Source organism: Podarcis filfolensis, assembly GCF_964270895.1.
Source record: "Podarcis filfolensis genome assembly, chromosome: 11".
NCBI classification, from domain to species: Eukaryota; Metazoa; Chordata; class Lepidosauria; order Squamata; family Lacertidae; genus Podarcis; species Podarcis filfolensis.
In genome coordinates, this window is record NC_139613.1 from 44,293,354 (window position 1) to 44,314,436 (window position 21,083).

Sequence of the window (21,083 nt, forward strand, 5' to 3'; positions counted from 1 at the left end):
GAAGCCATATAACTTCATTTCCACCTTTTCTAACATTCATTAATTTTACAGTATTTCTGTAAATAGTCTTTAAACTTTTTCCAGTCTTCTTCCACCGACTCTTCTCCCTGGTCTCGGATTCTGCCAGTCATTTCCGCCAGTTCCATATAGTCCATCAGAGACCACAACAAATTGCATTATAGAGCTGCTCCAAGATATTCTCCTACCTAGATAACATTCTCTTACCCTCCAGTTATAGCCTCAATACCTCCTCACAAAGATTCAGTGTCACTTTGATCCCTTACTGTTTTTGAGTTAAGATGATAAAACAATCCTTTTGCTACCTGAAACATATAACCTGATAGAATACCTTTCATCCCCCTGCTGACATTGCTTCTCTGAGCCTTTGCCATCTTGTTTACTGATTATCACTTGTAGCCACTGACGTTCTCAACTGATACTAGAAAAAAGTAAATACAGATAGAGCACACTGATGAATAAAGGTTACTGGCAAACACAAAGCCTTATCATATTTCACCTCCTTCTGGTGAGTCATTAAACTGATTTCCCATAAAGTCAAGAAATGAGGTAAAAAATATGCTCTTAACCTCAAGGTCCTTCATAGTTGCAGCATCTCCTGCTTAGCTGATCTTTATTCTCCTTAAGCTCCAATTCAGGTTTTGTCACCCTCAAACCTGCTCTTCAAAGCATTTATTTAGTAGCACTGCAAACTGATGGGAAAGGAAAGTGACAGTGCCTTTATTCATTACGCCTTTAGGAGATATTAATTTCTGGATCCCGGTAGATCTATGTTGCTTGCATCTTTATATCATTTGGACAGGGCACCAAGCTTGATCAATTGATTGGTTCTATGAATAAAGTTTTAATCACAAATTAAAGTTTCTCTCAGTAAAACAAAAAAAAAACGTGAAGCTAACACCAAGAAAAGGCTCCAGGATTGGAGGTATTTGATGGAGCTTTTCATGTGAAGTTAGGAATATACTATCTTGAGTTAAAAATAATTCTCTGTTATACTCTAAGCCAAGATGCCCCTAATCCTAACGGACCAGGCTGTATATATCCACGGAATTCACCAGACGCTAGCAATTTTTTTCTGAATATAAATTGCTCTGTTTGCCAATTTCTGATAATCCAAAGTAATGGCAAGCTACTCCCCAAATACTGGCAAACCATTGCTGCCATGTGAAAGTTACTGTAATCTATTATTCTACACGGCTGTTACTTTCACCCCAAACCCTTTTCAGAAGTTGAAAAACAGTGAATAATGAAAAACATAGATGATGGAGAAATCATGGCCATCGTCCCCATTCATGATCTCTATGCATTGATCTGAAAATCTGAACAGATCCTATGTGTGTACAATTTGTACAGATGTACTCCGTTCAGGCCTTTAAATCAAAATTTGGTGGCTTATGGTCAAGGGTCATCTTGTTGTCCCTACGTGTTTTTATTATCTATCATTTTGATCATCTGAGGAAAAAATGATTGTGGTAGTTTTTAGCGTTAGGTCATAGCCAAGTTTTCCTATATGTTTCCCCTCAACGGTCTGTTGTTAAGGGGTCCTAAGCAAAAGCTGTGATCAGTGAATTCTATGCAATCCCTCTTTGTCAAGGAAAGCAAGATGGAACTTGAGCTGTAACCACAGAAACAACTGCTCCTTGCTATGGTTCTTGTGTAATCATGGAAATTATACGTGCCTGCATATGCAATTTAAGCAAGCATTAAATTAGAAGAAATGTTTGCTTTTCATCTCCTTAACTCCAACTATATTTCCTCGCTCCGTGTTATATAATAAACCTAATTTTTGTTCAGGGAGTCATTGAATAGGCTTATTCCATTCCAAATTAACAACTTTCAGCCAACTTACTAAAAAAAGAATATGACAATCTGTAGGAAGTTTAAAGTTCAGAAGCTAGCTTGATTATCATTTATTTTACGTATTTTTTTATTTAGTAAGATTATATGCTGCTTAATACTTATATAAAATAAGCATTAAAATCACTGATAAAACCAGATGTTTAAAAAGAAATTAACCCCCATATTTTCACAATATAAATAAAACCATCAGTTTAAATATATATATATAATGAAATTGCATGTTAAGATAAGAATTTACTTAACTGGATTGGCTTGCTTGAACAAAAAAGTTAACAGGCACCAGAAACAGTACTTTAAATGTGCCTGCCTAATTTCACTAGACAAGGTGTTCCAAAGTGTAGATTATTTATTTAACAAGATTTATAGTATATAGCATTTAATCATTAAAACTTCTAAGGATTTCACCTAAAATATACATTAAAATTACCAATGCAACCAGATGTTAAAGACAATTAACCTAAAGAAATAGACTATAAATAAAACCAGCAGTTTAAAAAATATACAACATTTCTGAACATTTTTACAGTACTAAAAATTTAATTTAGCACTCCCATTATCTCTATTAAATTAAGTTCCTGCTGGCTGTCTATCAATTTATAACAAACGTTAGAGTAGATTTAATCTCAGTGGTAAAACTAGAAAAAGCAGACTCACTTCTAATCAAGTTTATCCAATGACTATTGCAATAATAGGATATGAAAAGGGATTAAGACTTTTCAAAGGACCCCAGGAATGTCACAGAACTGTGTGCAGGTTACATTGATTAGATACAAGACAGGCAAAAGAAAATACTTCATTCTATGCATCATTAGGAATTCAGTATCTCAAAATGTAGCCATGGTGGCATATTAATACTGGGAAATTCACTATTTCAAGATTCCTGCATTGCAGGTGGTTGGAACAGATGGTCCTAAGGATACCTTCAAACTCTGCAATTCTAGGATTCTGTGATGTTGGACAACAGCTTGGATGGCTTTTAAAGGGAATTGGGCAAAGTCATGGATAATGATAATGATAATAATGTTTGTTTGTTTGTTTATACATACATACACAGGGGACGTGGGTGGCTCTGTGGATTAAACCACAGAGCCTAGGACTTGCCAATCAGAAGGTCGGCGGTTCGAATCCCCACGATCCCTGCTCCTGCCAACCTAGCAGTTCGAAAGCACGTCAAAGTGCAAGTAGATAAATAGGTACCGCTCCGGCGGGAAGGTAAACGGCATTTCCGTGCGCTGCTCTGGTTCGCCAGAAGTGGCTTAGTCATGCTGGCCACATGACCCGGAAGCTGTACGCCGGCTCCCTCGGCCAATAAAGCAAGATGAGCGCCGCAACCCCAGAGTCGGCCACGACTGGACCTAGTGGTCAGGGGTCCCTTTACCTTTACCTTTACATACATACATACCCTGCCCATCTGGCTGGGTTTCCCCAGCCACTCTGGGCAGCTCCCAACACAGTATTAAAAACACGATAAAGCATCAAACATTAAAAACTTCCCTCAACAGGGCTGCCTTCAGATGTCTTCTAAAAGTCAGATAGTTGTCTATTTCCTTGACATCTGATGGGAGAGCGTTCCACAGGGCGGACGCCACTACCGAGAAGGCCCTCTGCCTGGTTCCCTGTACCCTCACTTCTCGCAATGAGGGAACCACCAGAAGGCCCTCGGCGCTGGACCTCAGTGTCCAGGCTGAACGATGGAGGTGGAGACGCTCCTTCAGGTATACTGGGCCAAGGCCGTTTAGGGCTTTAAAGGTCACTTTGAATTGTGCTCGGAAACGTACTGGGAGCCAATGTAGGTCTTTCAGGACCGGTGTTATATGGTCTCGGCGGCCACTCCCAGTCACCAGTCTAGTTGGAGGATAAGACTATAAATGGTTTAGTTTATAGGCATTTTTATACCACTCAACGTTTAAACACCAGAATGCTATACCTTTTAAGACATGAGAGCATACGCAAAATAAAATGCAGAAAAACAGTAAAGCATCTTCAATAGTATGGACGACATGGCTAGGCCATACTACAAGGAAAGCTTCCATAAATATTAAATATTGTGGTTCGAGGACCCGACCCCCGCAATGTGAAATGAATACACAAGTACACGAGATATAAGGTTAATGGGCAAGAAAAGGCCACAACTTTATTGATTACAGCAGTGAAAAGGTATTGGCTTAGGCATTGGATGTCAAAAACAAGGGGGGTTTATTCACCGTAGGTGGAGCCTGTTGATGCTCATCCAACTATAGGCTCTCCCCTGATGTCACCGAGGGTTGTGCTATGGCCTCCCGCCAAGCAGGCATCAGACAGAATACACGACCGCCAGATTCCTTTAACGTAATACCCAAAATATTGAAGGCATAGGCAATGGCCACACCTAGCTCTTCGATTCCACAACACATTTATCCAATGCCTAACCTACCCACCAATACCACGAAAGTTGTGACGATTGCTACGAGGTAGGCGAAAAAACCAAAAAGCCTAATGCCAAATGGAAAAATTCCTACCAGGCCCCCCGGACAACCAGGGCGACCAACCTAAGGTCCATAGCAAGGCCAAGGAAAATTTAAGACCCTGAGCTCAAAGGGAGTGGAGGGTGGGTGACTCGCGTCAGGACGAAGGAGAATGAGGCCGAGGAAGGGCTGGCGCCGCAGCATTTAGGATGCTGACAACGCCCCCCCCCCCGAGGCACCTGGTTGGATGCCTACCGAATGGGGGCGGGTGCCAGCCCGGTGAGTGGGGGAGGCGGAGCTCGAGCTCCCGCCCACAACCACTCCCCTCCCTTCCAGGGAGGAGAGTCTTTGTCTCCAGGGTATTCTACCTCTGTATCCCAGTTCCTGGGGATCATTAGCAGAATAATGCTAACACTGTGGCCTTCAAGTACTCCTGTGGTTGTCTAAGGTTCAGTCCAATGTGAGCATACAGATCTATCTGTGTCCTTTTCATTTTTACTAAAACTATATTAGAACTGTGTTATTTTTATAGGGTGTATTGTATTGTATTGTATTGTATTGTATTGTATTGTATTGTATTGTATTGTATTGTATTGTATTGTATTGTATGTTGGAAACATTCCCTTGTGTACTATTTAAATTGGAAGGGAATAAAAGCTAGGTTTGATTTTAAATTGTTCTTGGCAGTTTTAAAAAACCTGCACACTTATTAGAGATACCTTTGAGACTTTAAATTACTTTTGAAAATACTTAATAGGGTGAATAGGCAGTTTAATGGAGCTGTTTATTGGGGTCCAGTTGATCTAAAACTTTTTCCATTGTACATTAGAAACATTGCCTTTGAACCGTACAGAGATGGATACCATATAAAAAATAAACAGCAAACCTCAAAATGTCTCTTTCTTGCTCATTAAATAGCAATTGTTTCAAGATGAAAATGCCAGCCTACATGCCAAGGCTGGCTAGTTCTGCTTTAATTGACCGATATACTTTGGCCTGAATCCCTTAATAAGAAAAAGAGGAAAGAAATTATTTTTTGCTTTAAATAACCCATTAGTCATTATAATAAAATAAGCACTCAGTATTCACACTGCAGCAGTCCTTTTGCACTTGTCCGTTGGCCTTTCCAACCTGCTCTGCCATATTTCTTACCCTTGTGTTTTCAGAAGCTATTTATTTGAACAGGAGCCTATGGTGAAGTGAAGGCGACTTATGCCAATGATATAAATTGGCTCGGTCACAAAGTGCTTTGCCAAAAGGCCAATCATTTACACAAGCAACCAGCACATACAAGGTTGATGCAAATAATTAACATGCTTTCTTGAATCCCAGCTTTGAAAGTGTTTGGAGGCTTTTCTTCTTCTTCTTGTCTGTTCTCTGCTACAAAGCAGAGCCATCCAACCATCATCAAACCTAGGCCTGGAGTTAGGACTTCTCCTGATGCCCATTGAACTAACAATGCAATCCCAATCATGTCTACCCAGAAGTAAGTCCTATTGAGTTCAATGGAGTTGACTCCCAGGTAAGTGGGATTAGGAGCACAGCCTGACTAATTAACTCTTCATTTTCAAATACCATGGCTTAACTGGCAGGGGTTTTTTTTAAAATGTAAGTGTCCTTGTCATTCCCATTTTGCCAATGGGCAACAAGCAGAGACCGAGAACCACTAGTCATCTCCAGAGCTTATGTCCTACAGGCTGAGTGGGACTGGACTCAGCCTTCCCAGATTGCAAATAAATTATAAATAAATAAAACTTCAGATAATCAGACTCACTAGTAACCAACGCAATTGCTTTGCTTTCTCCGTTACCCTCTGGTAACATAGATACGCTTGCCCTATAAATCAGGTCTCATGGTGATTGGCTCTTTACCATGTGTAGATGAAAGATTCTTTCTGACCCGTGTTATGTTAATGGACCCAAAGGGACAGAATGCTTCTCAGATGTGCAAGTTCTGTTTTCAGCTATGCAGTGTTACAGGGTGCATGTCTGAACACACACATATGTAACCCACTCTCCTGAAAGGAACGGAACATTTTGCGAGGGGTCAGGATGTGCATCCATTCAAAAATGTGTGTATACCTTTAACCTTTATGCCTGCTGCAACACCAGTAAGTAGGAAAATATTGACAATGAATCTGGTTCTTAACCTTTGCTGAGTAGGCTATATTCCAACCACAGAATTCCAGTGGTTTCAGCAGATACACATATTTCTCCCTCCAGGCAAGAAAAAGCATTATCAGGGTTCAACAAGGAGAGTGAGGAGCAGGACCAATGAAGAAGACTGGCCTGAGAGTGCCATCCATCTGACAGAATTTCCTCAGCCACTCTGGGCGGCTCCATTAGAAGGAAAAGTCCATTTGTTCCTTAGTCTGTACCAATAACAGACCCTCCAAGTGTCCCTATTTTCCAAGGACAGTCCTGGATTTACAGAAGCTGTCCCAGTTTCTGATTTGATCCCATAATGTCCCTCTTTCCCTTAGGACGTCCCACTGCAGAAATGTTGTAGAGTATGGTAGGATGCCCCTATTTTCATCAGAGAAATGTTGGAGGGTATGGAATCATTCAACCCCCGAGCCAACGGAAGGCAACCCAGTATAGGGAAGTTTTTGGTTTTTTAAATTTTTAATGTTTTATTATGTTGGAAGCCACCCAGAGTGGCAACCCAGTCAGATGGGTGGGGTATAAATAGTAAAATAATAATAATAATAATAATAATAATAATAATAATAATAATAATAATAATGGAATAGGATGTCTTTTCATCAGAGAAATGCAATAATCATGGCATGGTTTGCATACTTGTCTAATTTCCTTTACTTCAAAAAATTAAAACGACTAATGAAATATGTTGTCCTTTGTAACACTAACAGGTGTTTAAGGGGGAAGGGATCCAAGTGAATCCCAGTAAACAGAAGATCTGGAAAACCTCAGCCGCATGACTTACACAGTGGAAAGGTATTCATGACAACCACTCATGCAACCTTATTTAAATATATCCCAGAAGGGTTTTTCTATTCATCCTATTATGCTGGCCAAGTAGCTACAAAGGAAAAATAGACTGGGAAAACACACTGCCTCCTCTCAATGTTTATTCCCTTATGCGTTTCATTTACAACTGAAGTTGAAAACAATACTCGGGTGTAATAGAATTGGCTTTCCCACACAGCACCAGGTGGTCAAAGAGTTCCCCATTCAAACCTCAGAAATGTTAAGTTAACTTCATGTTCTGGCAAGGAAAGCTTTTAAGAAGTTCCACATGAGGAAATATTAACATGACCTCAACTTGAAAACGGCTCTTTCCGTCTCTCCACCCTGCCTCACAGGACTCCTTCAACCAAGACATTCTCTTAAAGAAGTCTCATCCCTTCTTATTTTTTCTCAGAATGTATTTGTTGGCTCAAGGTTTATGAAGCCTTTAAGTCAACTGACCTTTAGCAGTTCCTCAAACTGGTGCCTGTTAGCTCCCTATTAGGTATGGTAAGGTAAAGGACCCCTGGATGGTTAAGTCCAGTCAAAGGTGTCTATGGGGTGCGGCGCTCATCTCGCTTCAGGCCAAGGGAGCCAGCGTTTGTCCACAGACAGCTTTCCAGATCATGTGGCCAGCATGACTAAACTGCTTCTGGCACAACATGACGGAAACCAGAGCACACAGAAACGCCGTTTACCTTCCCGCCACAGCGGTACCTATTTATCTACTTGCACTGGTATGCTTTTGAACTGCTAGGTTGGCAGAAGCTAGGACAGAGAAACAGGAGCTCACTCCGTTGCAGGGATTCAAACCGCCGACCTTCCGATCTGCAAGCCCGAGAGGCTCTGTGGTTTAGATCACGGTGCCACCCGTGTCCCAGCTCTCTATTAACTCTTTCAGAAGTAACTGGTGCTCATTGGATGGGTAGGGTGGAAGAAAGGAAGACCAGCAGTAGATGGAGCCAAAGCAAGATAATAGGAAGGGACCATGAGGGTCATCTAAGTCTGACCCCCTTCAATGCAGGGATCTTTTACCCAACTTGGGGCTTGAACCTACATCCCTGAGATTAAGAGTCTTACGCTTTACCGACTGAGCTATCCAGCCTCAGCTATTTTTGTCCCCATCCTTCTCCCTGCTGAGTTCCACATGGACAACAGCAAGGCTAGAGAGGAGGAAGCAGACAGGATGTGCTACCTCACATAACTGGTTGTAAATAGGAAGCCCAAGAAGCTGGGTTGGTTGATGGAGCAGTGCTTCATTCACCCTAATGGGCCAGATTCTACTGTCCAGTCACTAGAGTTTTATTACACTACAATCATATTGTTGAAATCTTTTATGGAACTGCTTTCCTCGCTATACATTACTGTATTATTTTATACTCTGGGTAAGAAAACTTATTTCCATCTGCAAAAAGACTAATTTGAGCAGAACACAAAGCACACAGCTCCCTTATACTAATCAGTGTAAACTTCAGCATAAATTGCGGCCATATTTTTCTCTGGAAATTTTCTGCTCTGGTTACAGCTGGCAATATGTGCAATATTATTGCTTAGAATTTATCACAAGCACCCTTTGGTTTGCCATGCTTCACTTACACCTTTATCTTTCTCCATTACTGACTCAGAAATAGCAATCAAAATATGGCATCAAATAAGGCAACACATATCAAAGAAGCTATGAGAGTTACTATAAGCATACTTTCCCGCTTCTAAACCACCTAGGCCTTCTTTGGCTCTTACATGTGGGCTGCCTGGATTTCCTTGTATAAAACTGTTCCACAGACCAGATTCTATAGTCTCCAGGGCACATGAAAGAATCATTCACAGTCCTAATGAAAGCTCTGGATTTATCTGGAATGTGCATTATGGCACAAAGTCATTAGAGGCCCTATCTCTATTCATGTATTCAGTATCCATGGTTACATCCAACAACTAAGGATACTGTGCACATAGATTAGTGGCTTTAAATTCCAGCCCCAATTTACTTGTGTTCATTCAGAGTCCTCACACAAACAGCTGTATACATGGAGGGCTCTCTATATATAACTGAGAATGCTACAAGGAACTAGACTACAAGTATGTACTCTCCACTCGAGTGATGAGTACTGGTGCAGTACTTGTATAAGCTTCTGGCCTTTTTACCATTTCTGATCTTTCAGAAACAAACACATTGAACATGGAAAATCAGGCAGGTACCTTCAATAACAGTGCTATATTGTAAAGCTGGGAGATCCTCTCTGCGGTTTTATTTATTGAAGACGAGCAGTCTCAGACCCAACGTTGCTTGGGAATTCAAAGAAACTAGAAAAAAAAATCAGTACCATTTCAAAATTCAAAATGGCACCCAATTGTTTCCAAAAATAGGTGAAAACTTGCTCCTTGAGCTCAGGAACCATCATGCAAAATTGGGTTACAATATGCTAGGAGGTGGGCAAATACATAGTGAACAGGCAAAATGTATAGCAGATTTCCTTGTTTCTGAGCACAGTTCAAAGTTATTCCCCATAAACCTGTCCAGGTGTTAAGATCTTCTTCCAAAGTAGCCCTTCAGCAGGCCCCCTGCCTTCAGGTGGATGGTAACCTGATAAACAGCCTTCTCAATGTTAACGCCTCATCTCTATAAGCGTCAGAGATGTTCATCAGGCATTACTTCTGCTGCCTTTTCAGCACCAAGTGCAGTCTGTTTTCTTTGCCCAGGATTCTGAGATTTTCTGCTTTAGCTCTGTAATTTAAACACTGCCAATTTCTAGCTTATCCTGCTGTTCTGAGCATCTTTGAGCTGGAGCTGACAGTGACGACGTATCAGTTTTCCTCAAAGCGAGAAGCATTCCATTGATGCTGCCTTCAAGCTAGCTTGAAAATTCAGACCTGCTCCAGCCTTCCTGGCTTACATGTCATCACTTTAAACCAGTGGTGAGGAAACTAAGGCCACCCCCCCCCCAGGTTTGGTTGACTCTGCCTACCATCAGCCTCAGTCAGCATGGCTTATGGTCAGGAGATTATGAGATCTGTGGCCCTCCAGATGATTGCTGAACTATAGCCTCCACTTGTACTCTAAACTGTTTCCCCCCATTTCATGCACACACACACTCAGAACTACCACGATAGTAGGTGTGGCCTGGCTGGTAAAGGTAAAGGGACCCCTGACCATTAGGTCCAGTCGTGACCGACTCTGGGGTTGTGATGCTCATCTCGCTTTATTGGCCGAGGAGCCAGCATACAGCTTCTGGGTCATGTGGCCAGCATGACTAAGCCACTTCTGGCGAACCAGAACAGTGCACGGAAACGCCGTTTACCTTCCCGCCTATTTATCTACTTGCACTTTGACGTGTTTTCAAACTGCTAGGTTGGCAGGAGCAAGGACCAAGCAACGGGAGCTCACCCCATCGTGGGGATTCAAACCGCCGACCTTCTGATTGGCAAGTCCTAGGCTCTGTGGTTTAACCCACAGCGCCACCCGTGTCCCCGGCTTGGCTGGTAGTAGTTACCAATTGTCATAGGCATCTGAATAAACATATTCCAGCCATTTGTGTCTGTTGGACAATATCCTGGTCACTACACCAGACAAAAGATGGCTATTTGTAGGTTGCTACAGAATATTCATTGCAATATTCAAAGCTGATGAACAAGGTTACATAACTTGTGTGGTTTAAGGATGGTATCTGACATTACACATTTTCTCCTACGTAAAGGGCAGATGAAGTCTGTGGACATGCAATCTGGTAGCCAAGTTCCAGTTCTGTATGTACAGTGGTACCTCGCAAGACGAATGCCTCGCAAGACGGAAAACTCGCTAGATGAAAGGGTTTTCCGTTTTTTGAGCTGCTTCGCAAGACGAATTTCCCTATGGGCTTGCTTCGCAAGACGAAAACGTCTTGCAAGTTTGTTTCCTTTTTCTTAACACCGTTAATACAGTTGCGACTTGACTTTGAGGAGCAACTCATAGAACGCAGTGTACATAGTAGCCTTTTTTGAGGTTTTTAAAGACTTTGGTGATTTTTGAAGCTTTTCCAAAACTTCTTTTGCAGCCATTTGGTAAGTTAAGCTTTTAAAACTTTTTGGGGGGGTTTTGGATTTTGGGTTGGGGTGTTTGGAATTCAAGGACTTGGTGTTGGGGAGGGGTTTGCAAGAATCTGGAAGCTTGTGTGTGTGCTTTCTGCATTTTTATGATTTTTTGTGACCTTTGGGGCACTCTGCTGTTTTTTTTAAAAAAATTCTGGATTTGAATTTCTGTGTGCTGGGTGGCTGGGGGAACAGTTGGGGAGGGGTTTGCAAGAATCTGGAAGCTTGTTTTTTTTTCTGCATTTTTATGATTTTCTGTGACCATTGGGCCACTCTGCTGTTTTTTAAAAAAAATTCTGGGTTTGAATTTTGAAATGCTCTTTACAGTATGTGTGACTTTAAAGAGCACTTAAGAAACTCTTGTTGTACCAAATTTGGCTTTGTTTGGACTTTTTCTGACCATAGGAATGCATTAATTTATTTTCAATGCATTCCTATGGGATTTCGTGCTTCGCAAGACGAAAAATTCGCTAGACGAAAAAATTCGCGGAATGAATTAATTTCGTCTTGTGAGGCACCACTGTATTTAAGGAATGCTTACTACAATCCTTTGGAAGGGCTTATCTCAAATCAGATCATTTTTTTTTTTACAATTAGCTCTGTTGTTCACAGCAACACATGTTGATCAGTGATCCCATGTGATTCAAGCAGTGGCGTAGCGTGGGGGGTGCAGGGGGGGCCGGCCGCACCGGGCGCAACATCTGAGGGTTAGGGTTAGGGGGCGCAAATCCACGGGTTAGGGGGCGCAAATTACTTGCCTTGTCCTGGGTGCTGACAACCCACGCTACGCCACTGGATTCAAGTTCCATCCCCGCACCTCCCTGCCCATAGGCTATTTTTCCTGGAAAAACTCTCTTGGTTTTTCCCATCTTTGAGATATTATTCATTTGCATTTGTGACTATAGAGGGAGATATTTTAAGCAGGAAATCCAATGAGTAAGTCTCTAGATTTGTTTCCATTTTGAGTGCCCAACTAGGTTACTGTGGATGCAGGGGGAATTAGGCAAAAAGCTACTTTGCTGCCACTGAATAGCCAACTCATTTACATAATGCTTTTAACACAGCCTCTTGGAGAAAAGACTTCAGAGCATCTTAATGGGCCATTTAAACCTGCTTATTTGATGTGAGGAGGTTTAATACGTTTAACCAGCATTTACTTTCACCTGGAAAAATTAATTTTTCTTAATGAAGCAGTAGTCACACTGCTATCAAGCAACAGAGTGGAGCAAATTTAATGTGTGCATGCCTATCCAAGTGTATATACTTTACCCTTCAGTAAATCACAATCAGATTAAACATTACACTGACCATAAACTTGCTAATTATTGCCATTTTTGTTTCCAGAAAGCCTGGTTTAGGAAACCTGCCACACAAGATTTGAGGCATCTGCATTACTATTGCAAAATATCCCAGATTGTCAATAGGGCTTCTCATGCTGCCCTCTAGATTTAACCTTTGGAAATGAATGGCTCTACTTTGTGTGGTTAGAATGTGACATATTTTGTTCTTCTGAGGTTTTGTCTTCATCCGCTGCTTTCCACTGCTGCAGCTTCTCCAGCCACAACCAGATGTTCTTCAGTCAGAGAGTTATAAATCGTAAAATCCAGATTATGAACCCAATCTATTACCTGTAATCTGATTTTCAACCAGCTATGCTTTCAAACGGAAGGGCTAATTGCATAGATGCTAATGTCAAAACAAAGATGTTACGGCCTAACCAAGGATATCTAGGCTATACAACTATGTATGGACATTTTTAGAAAATGAGACTAAAATACAGTATAGCATGTCACAGGGTTTCTTCACATTTGAACACAATTTTGCTGTTAATCCACTCCCCCCTCCAATCAAATTAGATTGGAATAGTCTACACATGAGGAACATACTAGTTCGTGCTAGTAGGTGTTCCATGTTGTGTTTGCTCTCCCATTCGCTCCCCCCCCTTTTTTTTGGTTCTGTTATTCCAGGGTTCCCATATTTCAAACAGTGAAAATCCAGACAAAAATGTTGTTGAGATGTTTTTGAGCTATTTTTATGGAAAATCGGCAAAAACGACACTGCCAACATGGGTTGCCATACATCCGGATTTTCCCAGACATTTTTTTACTGATTTCCGCCCAGACACTGCTGCCAACTGCAGTATTCTGGACGTGTCTGAAAAATTCCGGATGTATTGCAACCAATATTCTGATTAAATACTGCAAATTTAATTCTGATTAAATACACAGATAGATGCACAAGCACCTTGTTTGTTTGTTTGTTTGTTTGTTTGTTTGTTTAAAAAATCCTGTCCAGGAAATGTGCAAAAGCACACATTCAGGAGATTGTAAAATTTCACACATTTTTGCAGTTTTCTGGTTTTGTGCAAAATAATTTCTAGAGATAGATAGATGATTAGATAGATAGATGATAGATATAGATGATAGATAGATAGATGATAGATAGATAGATGATAGATAGAGATAGATGATAGATAGATAGATGATAGATAGAGATAGATGATAGATAGATGATAGATAGATAGATAGATAGATAGATAGATAGATGATAGATAGATATAGATAGATAGATGATAGATGATAGATAGATGATAGATAGATAGATAGATAGATGATTGATAGATGATAGATGATAGATGATAGATGATAGATGATAGATGATAGATGATAGATAGATAGATGATAGATAGATAGATAGATAGATAGATAGATAGATGATAGATAGATAGATGATAGATAGATAGATAGATAGATAGATAGATAGATAGATAGATACCACACTCCTCCATTCAGGCGTGTTCTGAAAATAGTTACATGCACAGAAAAGAAATGAAAGCATCCAATCATCTTGGGGACTCCACTCCAGATTTGGGTTTACTCATTATTTTTTTTCTTCCCCCGAAGATGTTCTGCAAGGCAGCAGAGGTTTAGAATCGTGGACTCAGGGACAGAGAATTATAAAGCGTCAAAATCGAAATGTGGAAAATATGGAAACAACGAAGAGAGGCAGGACTGAGATGTGGATATATGCTTCAGAGATCCAGACCGTGGGGAGCTCTGAAAAATTAATAATTATAATTTGGACTATAATTTGATCTTTTTAATTTTAGTTTTTTATTTTAATTGGAGTATTATGATTGGATATATTAACTAGATGTTTTTTATTGGAAAATCAATAAAAATGATTTTAAAAAAATAGAATCAGAGTTTTAATTTTCCTAGATGGGCTACCACTCCCAGTTCATTTCCGAGTGTAGTTGCAGGTTCAATAAACCCTTGGGACCAAGCTTCTTGAATGGCTCTCTTTTCTTCTGGGAATCTGCCCATCCTTTAAGATCAGCAGTTGTGTCAATCTTATGTTTGCCATTGGTTGGGATTGTGTTTGTTCTCTTGCCTATACTTCTATCTGCAAGCTGTTTTGTGGAGAGGTAATGTGAAGTATGAATCAATTAATCAATCAATGAAAACTAGCCTCCTTCACTCATTACTAACAATAAAGGGGTGCAGGATCATGTGATCGCTGGGGGGGGGGATGGACCACAGAGTCTACCCATTAGTGTGGTCATCTGTGGGTGGCAAGGAAGTGTGAAGCAAACTTCTATGGTTCTGTTTGAAGAATAAAAGAGACATAAATAGGCTGATTATCTCCGAGGGGTTTTTTCCCCCCCTGGATGAGATGTTCAACATTTTTCCTACTCAGCCTTCTAATGAATCTGGAGTTTACATTGTGTAGAGGCATCATTAAGACTTATTATCTGTACTGTCTGAATCAATTCTTTCAGAGCAGCTACGGGAACATTTCTGAACCTTCTGCCAAACAACACTCCAATTCAACTAATATTTGTAGACTGCATGAGATGTGGGACAAATAATGTCTTTCCAATTTACGTGATGCAAATGAACCATTTAGGCCTGGTGGCTTCTGTTACCTCATGCTAGTGGTATTTATTCATTAGCCTAAAAAATATCTCATTTAAGAAATAGAACATTCGTTTCCAATTGCTCATCACTTTCTCTTGTTCGCACATTTTTGGAAAAAAGAAAAGAAAAGAATGAGCAGTACAAAATGGCAACACATAACCAACAAGGATTAATTTTCTATACTAAAAAACAAACTGTATACACTATGGAAAGAAAATATTTAATGAGCAGCTGAAATCTTATATCGACAGTGAATTATTGACCATGACAGAAATATTGTTTGGTGATTACAGTCATCTCTTTTCCTCTAATTTTTTTAATGTTCCCAAGGGTATGCTAAGCATATAAATAAAAGTTTTGTTTTACTGTGATTATATTCACTTTTATCATTAGCAATCTTTCAGCTGCCATTTTAATTTATTTATCAATGTATCACATTTGTATATGGAGCTTAGAGTGGCATGGAATAGGAGCCCTTAATGGTTTGCTTTATTGCAACAATTTTATAAATTAAGGTACTTACTCAATTTGAAAGAGAAACAAATCTTTAAACAGGCATGGCATTCATTCTTTATAAAGATAAAGTATGCTTAATTTGCTTGCCTTACCTTTTGAAGGAATAATTCTATTGCCAGGAATCAACTTTTGGAAACAGACTATTAGTAAATGGATGACGGTGGTAAAGACTGAAGAGAGACGTGTATATTTTTCACTGAGTACTAATACAATTTTCAACTCACAACAATATTCCTATGAAATTGTATTTGCTAAAGTCCACAGCCGGGGTCACCAATAATTTCACCTTATGGGCTATTTGCAAACCACATAAACTGTTGTGGGCACCCCACAACCAACTACACACCACAGCCTATTCTATTGACTACAACTAAGGGCGCTGGCTCCTGGAGAGCACTGTGGCTCCCCAAATCTTTTTTTTAGGAAGGGGTCAGGCCCCCTTAATATTCAGACGGCCCCCTGTGTGGCGCCTGGATGTCACGCGGCATCATGAGTGTGACATCAGGACGTTGCGCGGCGTTGTGTGTGGGCCTCCTCAGTCCTCCAGAGAAGGTGGCACCTCTGGCTACAACAAGCCAAACTGCAGCAGGGGACATGAAATTGGGAAGGTATACTGTGGGTGTCAAGGAAGGCCCCTGTGGTCTGCAAATACCAGTAAGTCTCCTCTGTGCTTGGCATTAGAGGAGCAGGATGAGGTAGCACTGCCATCTAACACACACTTTTAGCCAAGAAAAGCACATGTGCCCCACCACCAATTAGCGCAGGCTAGGTAGATACAGGTTTTGTGATCTGGGTGGAACCAGAGGAGATTTGCACCAAACATATACATTTGAGGGTGAACTCTAACCTCATACGGCTCTTCCTTGGCCACTGTGGAAAACCCTGTGCCTCTTGGCTTACCACCATCATCGGTCCAATATTGGTACAGGCTGGGAACAGATATGGGGCATGCTGGGAGGTGAACTGGGGAGAGATTTGAACTGGGAAGACTCACAGCCTTCCCATTCCTCCAGGCCTTTGGTCAGGGCACAGCCTGACTCCCTCCTTTGGCCATCTTCACAGAACTTTAGCCTAATGGCTGCCATCATTTTGAGTTGAATTAATTTTATAATGGAATGATTTTATAATGTTGTACTATTTTATTGTTGTTAGCCGCTATTGTTGTTAGGCTTCAGCTGGGGAGGGCGGGATATAAATAATAAAAAATTATTATTATTATTATTATTATTATTATTATTATTATTATTATTCCCCTGACATGCCCCTGAAACAGGGAAAAATACAAACAATATGGAGCTAGTATATCTATCTTCCCACCACAATGGGAGGGGAAATGTAGACTGGATCAGACTGGAAAGGAAGCAGAAGGTCAAATTCCAGTCCCCCTTCCCTTCTGCTCAGCTGCTGTGCATCCAGCAGAGTTCTGAACTGGTGGCTTGCCCACCTCTTCTTCTCTCTTGCCCTCTTAGAAGAGGGATTTCTCTGCCAATATCCTTGTACAATGCAATTATATTTGGGGCATGATCTAGCCAAAGTTAAGCACATTAAAGTCCAACTGAATTTGACTTAATCACATTCTTAACTCTCCCCCTGAGGTCAATAGTTCTAAAAGTGCTTAACTTTGGCTGCATTGTATTCTTTGCATGCAACTTTCATCTAGCTAAGCTAAAAAATTATCCACCACTTAGGAATGCAATTAAAAAAAAAAAACATTTTTGAAGTGCAGGAGATCCTTTGAAATTCATCAAAGAAATGCAATATGGTAATGGAGGAAAGGAGAAACATTGTTTTCTTCTAAGGAATCAAAAGAAATAAATTGGTTTTTAGCTGCTTACCTGTTCAGGCAATGCTGGTTAATTATTATTTTTAAGGGTGTAGTTTCATGGTTGTCAGAAATAGAAATAATACTGTTATATTTTGCTGTTGCACAGAACACAGATTTAAGAAACTGGGATTTATTGGGGGATATTGGGTTGTTGTTCTTATTTTGATTATATATTTTGTGGTTTTATATTTTGATTTTGTTCTGTGAACCGCCCTGAGGCCTCCAGTTATACGGCGGTATATAAATTCAAATAATAATACAGTACAACCTCTACTTACGATCGTAATCCATTCCAGAAGCCCGTCCACGGGGCGAAACCAGACGCTAGTAGAGGCGCCATTGTGCGCATGCGCATTCGCGGCAGCGCACTTCTGCGCATGCATAGAGGCGGCAGCCGCTTGTGTGCATGCACAAATGGCAGAAGCCACTTCCACGCATGCACGAATCAGGGCAAACCCGGTGTTTACTTCCGGGTTTGCCACGGTCGCAACTTGGAACTTCCGCGAGAAGATGTAAGTCGAGATTCCACTGTAATAATAATAATAATGCAGGTGATATCTAGGAAGATAAAAATAAATCATTTTATTGTTAATCATTCACAAGTGATTGAGTCATACTGAAATATCCAGCTTCCAGCATGACCTATTGCTTTCTAGTCCTTTTTTGCTTGAATTATTTAAGTTAGCCAGTTCAGACTTTTTAGGCTGCAATCCGATGCCCAGGTAGCCGAGAGCAAGGCCTATTGAATAGTGGATCACTCAGGTAAGCACATTTCCACAAGCTGGGCTAATTGTATACATGGTGATTCCACATACTGGTTTTTGACACTTGATCTCAACTTCACAAAAAACCGTGGTTGCAACTGGGAGTTACTAAGTGTGCTCCAACCACTCTGTGGAGATGCACACAGTAAGCATATGCTGGCAACTGAGGAGCTCCATAACTTCAGATCCCTGCGGACCTTTGGATCGTATCCAATGACTTCATTCCAAGCAGTAGATATGCATTATACTTCTTACTTTCATGGGTTAGTTTACAGCTAAGAAGTGTTTACAACAGTAAATCTTCCCAATACGCAGACCGTTATTGTCTGAAAAATATTGTTTGTCATACGACCTTTATTCCATGACACGGTTAATCAATCATTCTTCTCAAATGGTGTTTTTGCAGATTTGAATAGCACCATGGGAATTAATGGCTTGACAGTGAGTCTTTTTTGAACCTCTGTAATTTTAATAGTACCTGCAGAACATGAGTTAAATCTTCATTTACAAGGCAGCTCTGTAAAGCCTGCCAAGATTAGCATTTGTCAAAGTCTGCTTGCTAATAGGGAAATAAAAAAAATGCTAAAAAAAAAGTCTTGAAGAATGCAAATACCTATATTTTTCTCTTTCCCTCTAGAACAGCTTTTAAGAACCTTAGCATACATCTATTTCAAAAATATAATCCATTTTTCCTGCTCTTAGTTAAAGAAAACTGTGACTGAGCTACAGATAATATTTCCAAGTGCCCCATATTAGTAATTTAGGCTGCAATCCTACAGCCGCTTACCTGGGAGTAAACTGCATTATACTCATTGGGACTTCATTCTAAGCAGATATGTATAGGATGCTGCACTGGAAAACAATATTTTTAAAACCGTCCAAATCATTGCAGACATTTCAAGAAAGTCAAACTGGTATTCAATGTCCTGGGTGTGCCTTTTATTTATTTATTGAATATTTCCAGCTAAGTGCAGTGTTGAAATACACCAGTTGCCTGGTGTGGCCAGAGGCAAAAAAATATGCAGAGCAATAGATGTCACTCTTACATATGTACCGCAGGCTACATTCAAGCTATGCAAAATTCAGAGGTTCCTACAAACCCACGTCTCTCCATCCCGGAATGTAAGAGACATTATCATGGCTCAAGGCCCGTGCACAGAATGTGGCCAGTTCCAAAAGCAGAACTCAGAAAACTTCCCATGTCACACATTAATACTTTCTTTATCTTACTCTCTCTCTCCACCACAGCTGTGGAGCCATTGGGCGTGTTCTGTATTTGTTTATTCATTTATCATTATTTATTGTCTATCAATTTTAGGGGCACCCCTAGTATTTTCGGGGTGGGATCGACCGAAGAGACCTGGGCAGCAGCAGAGCATATGCTTACTCTGACCGGGGTGGGCTTGCCCCCAAGGGGTGTGATGTTGGGATTTTGAATATGTGCAGCTTCACACAGAGTCAGTTAGGAGTTTGGCCAACAGCCAAGGCAGTGTAAAAGAGTAAAGTCTGCCCGGTGATACAGAGGCACGGAGACAGCTCCATGATTGGTCAAGCTCTTACATGGGAATAATGATTAATGGCCTACTAACTGGAATGTGTTGGTTGAGTCAGTGTCTAGTGTAGAAGTTGGAGGTTGAGAGTTGTGAGTTGTGTAAGAGAGAGCTAGTCAAAGATCCGTGTTCTGTTCTGTTCCTGTAAATAGTCCACTGTATATAATAAACACTTTAAGTATAAGTTACTGGTTCCTGCTTCGTCCATCCTGCCTGCAGCCAAATGCCACTTGCCTTCGTGAACTCTGCATATACTCTGCTAGGTCTGGCTAAGGTCCTGCAACAAGTCAGAAAGTTGCGAAACACCAATATGTGAGGCATGCCCCCAAAGGGTTGGTGTGCGCCCCCAAGGGAGGAGTGCATGGAGGACGCCCTCCCCTGCGCCACAGTCCAGGGCAGGAGGAGTGGGGAAGCTGCAGCCTAGGCACAGCTCCTTCTCATATATATATATATATATATATATATATATATATATATATATATATATACACACACACACACATATACATACACATACATTTTTATTGATTTTTTACCACATCAGTTCCAACAGTCATACAACATATCTTCACATCTTATACAATATTTTTGACTTCCCTCAACACCTCTGATGATTTTCCGTTCTTTATCACTTGTTCTGCATTTGTTGATTTCCTATTACATTTAATTATCCTTAACTAATAATTCTCTTGCAATATTTCAAATAATCCACCTTACAAAACTTCTTGCAGTCCTACTAACGTAATCTGTTCATCACAGTTACTTTTCAGATAGTTCATATATTTACTCCAGTCTTCTAAGAATCTCTGATCCCGCAGGTTTCGAATCCTTCCTGTTAATTTATCTAATTCTGCATAGTCCATCAACTTCATCCTCCATTCTTCTTTCGTCGGGAGTTCTTTTTGCTTCCATTTTTGCGCCAATAATATTCTCGCTGCTGTCACTGCATATAAAAACAACTTACAATCCTGTGTATTAATATCCTCTCCTACAATGCCAAGTAAAAATGCTTTTGGTAGGCACAGCTCCTTCTCATGTGGAGCCAGGCTCCGATGAAGGTGCCTGCTGCGGGGGGGCCTGTTTGTGCCCCCTCACAAAATTGAGGCCAGGACTACACCCCCTCCCTCGGGCCTGGGCCTGGGCCCCTTAGAGTTG

General features: G+C 40.7%; 1 long non-coding RNA gene across 1 annotated transcript in view; it reads left to right on the forward strand.

Annotated features, from left to right (window-relative positions):
• Positions 1-20,799, forward strand: part of LOC310745117 — a 57,879-nt gene extending 37,080 nt beyond the window's left edge. The window contains exon 2 of the long non-coding RNA XR_014539953.1: positions 20,688-20,799. This is a non-coding gene — a long non-coding RNA (uncharacterized lncRNA). The remainder of the gene's footprint in view (positions 1-20,687) is intronic.
• The last annotated feature ends 284 nt before the right edge of the window (positions 20,800-21,083 follow it).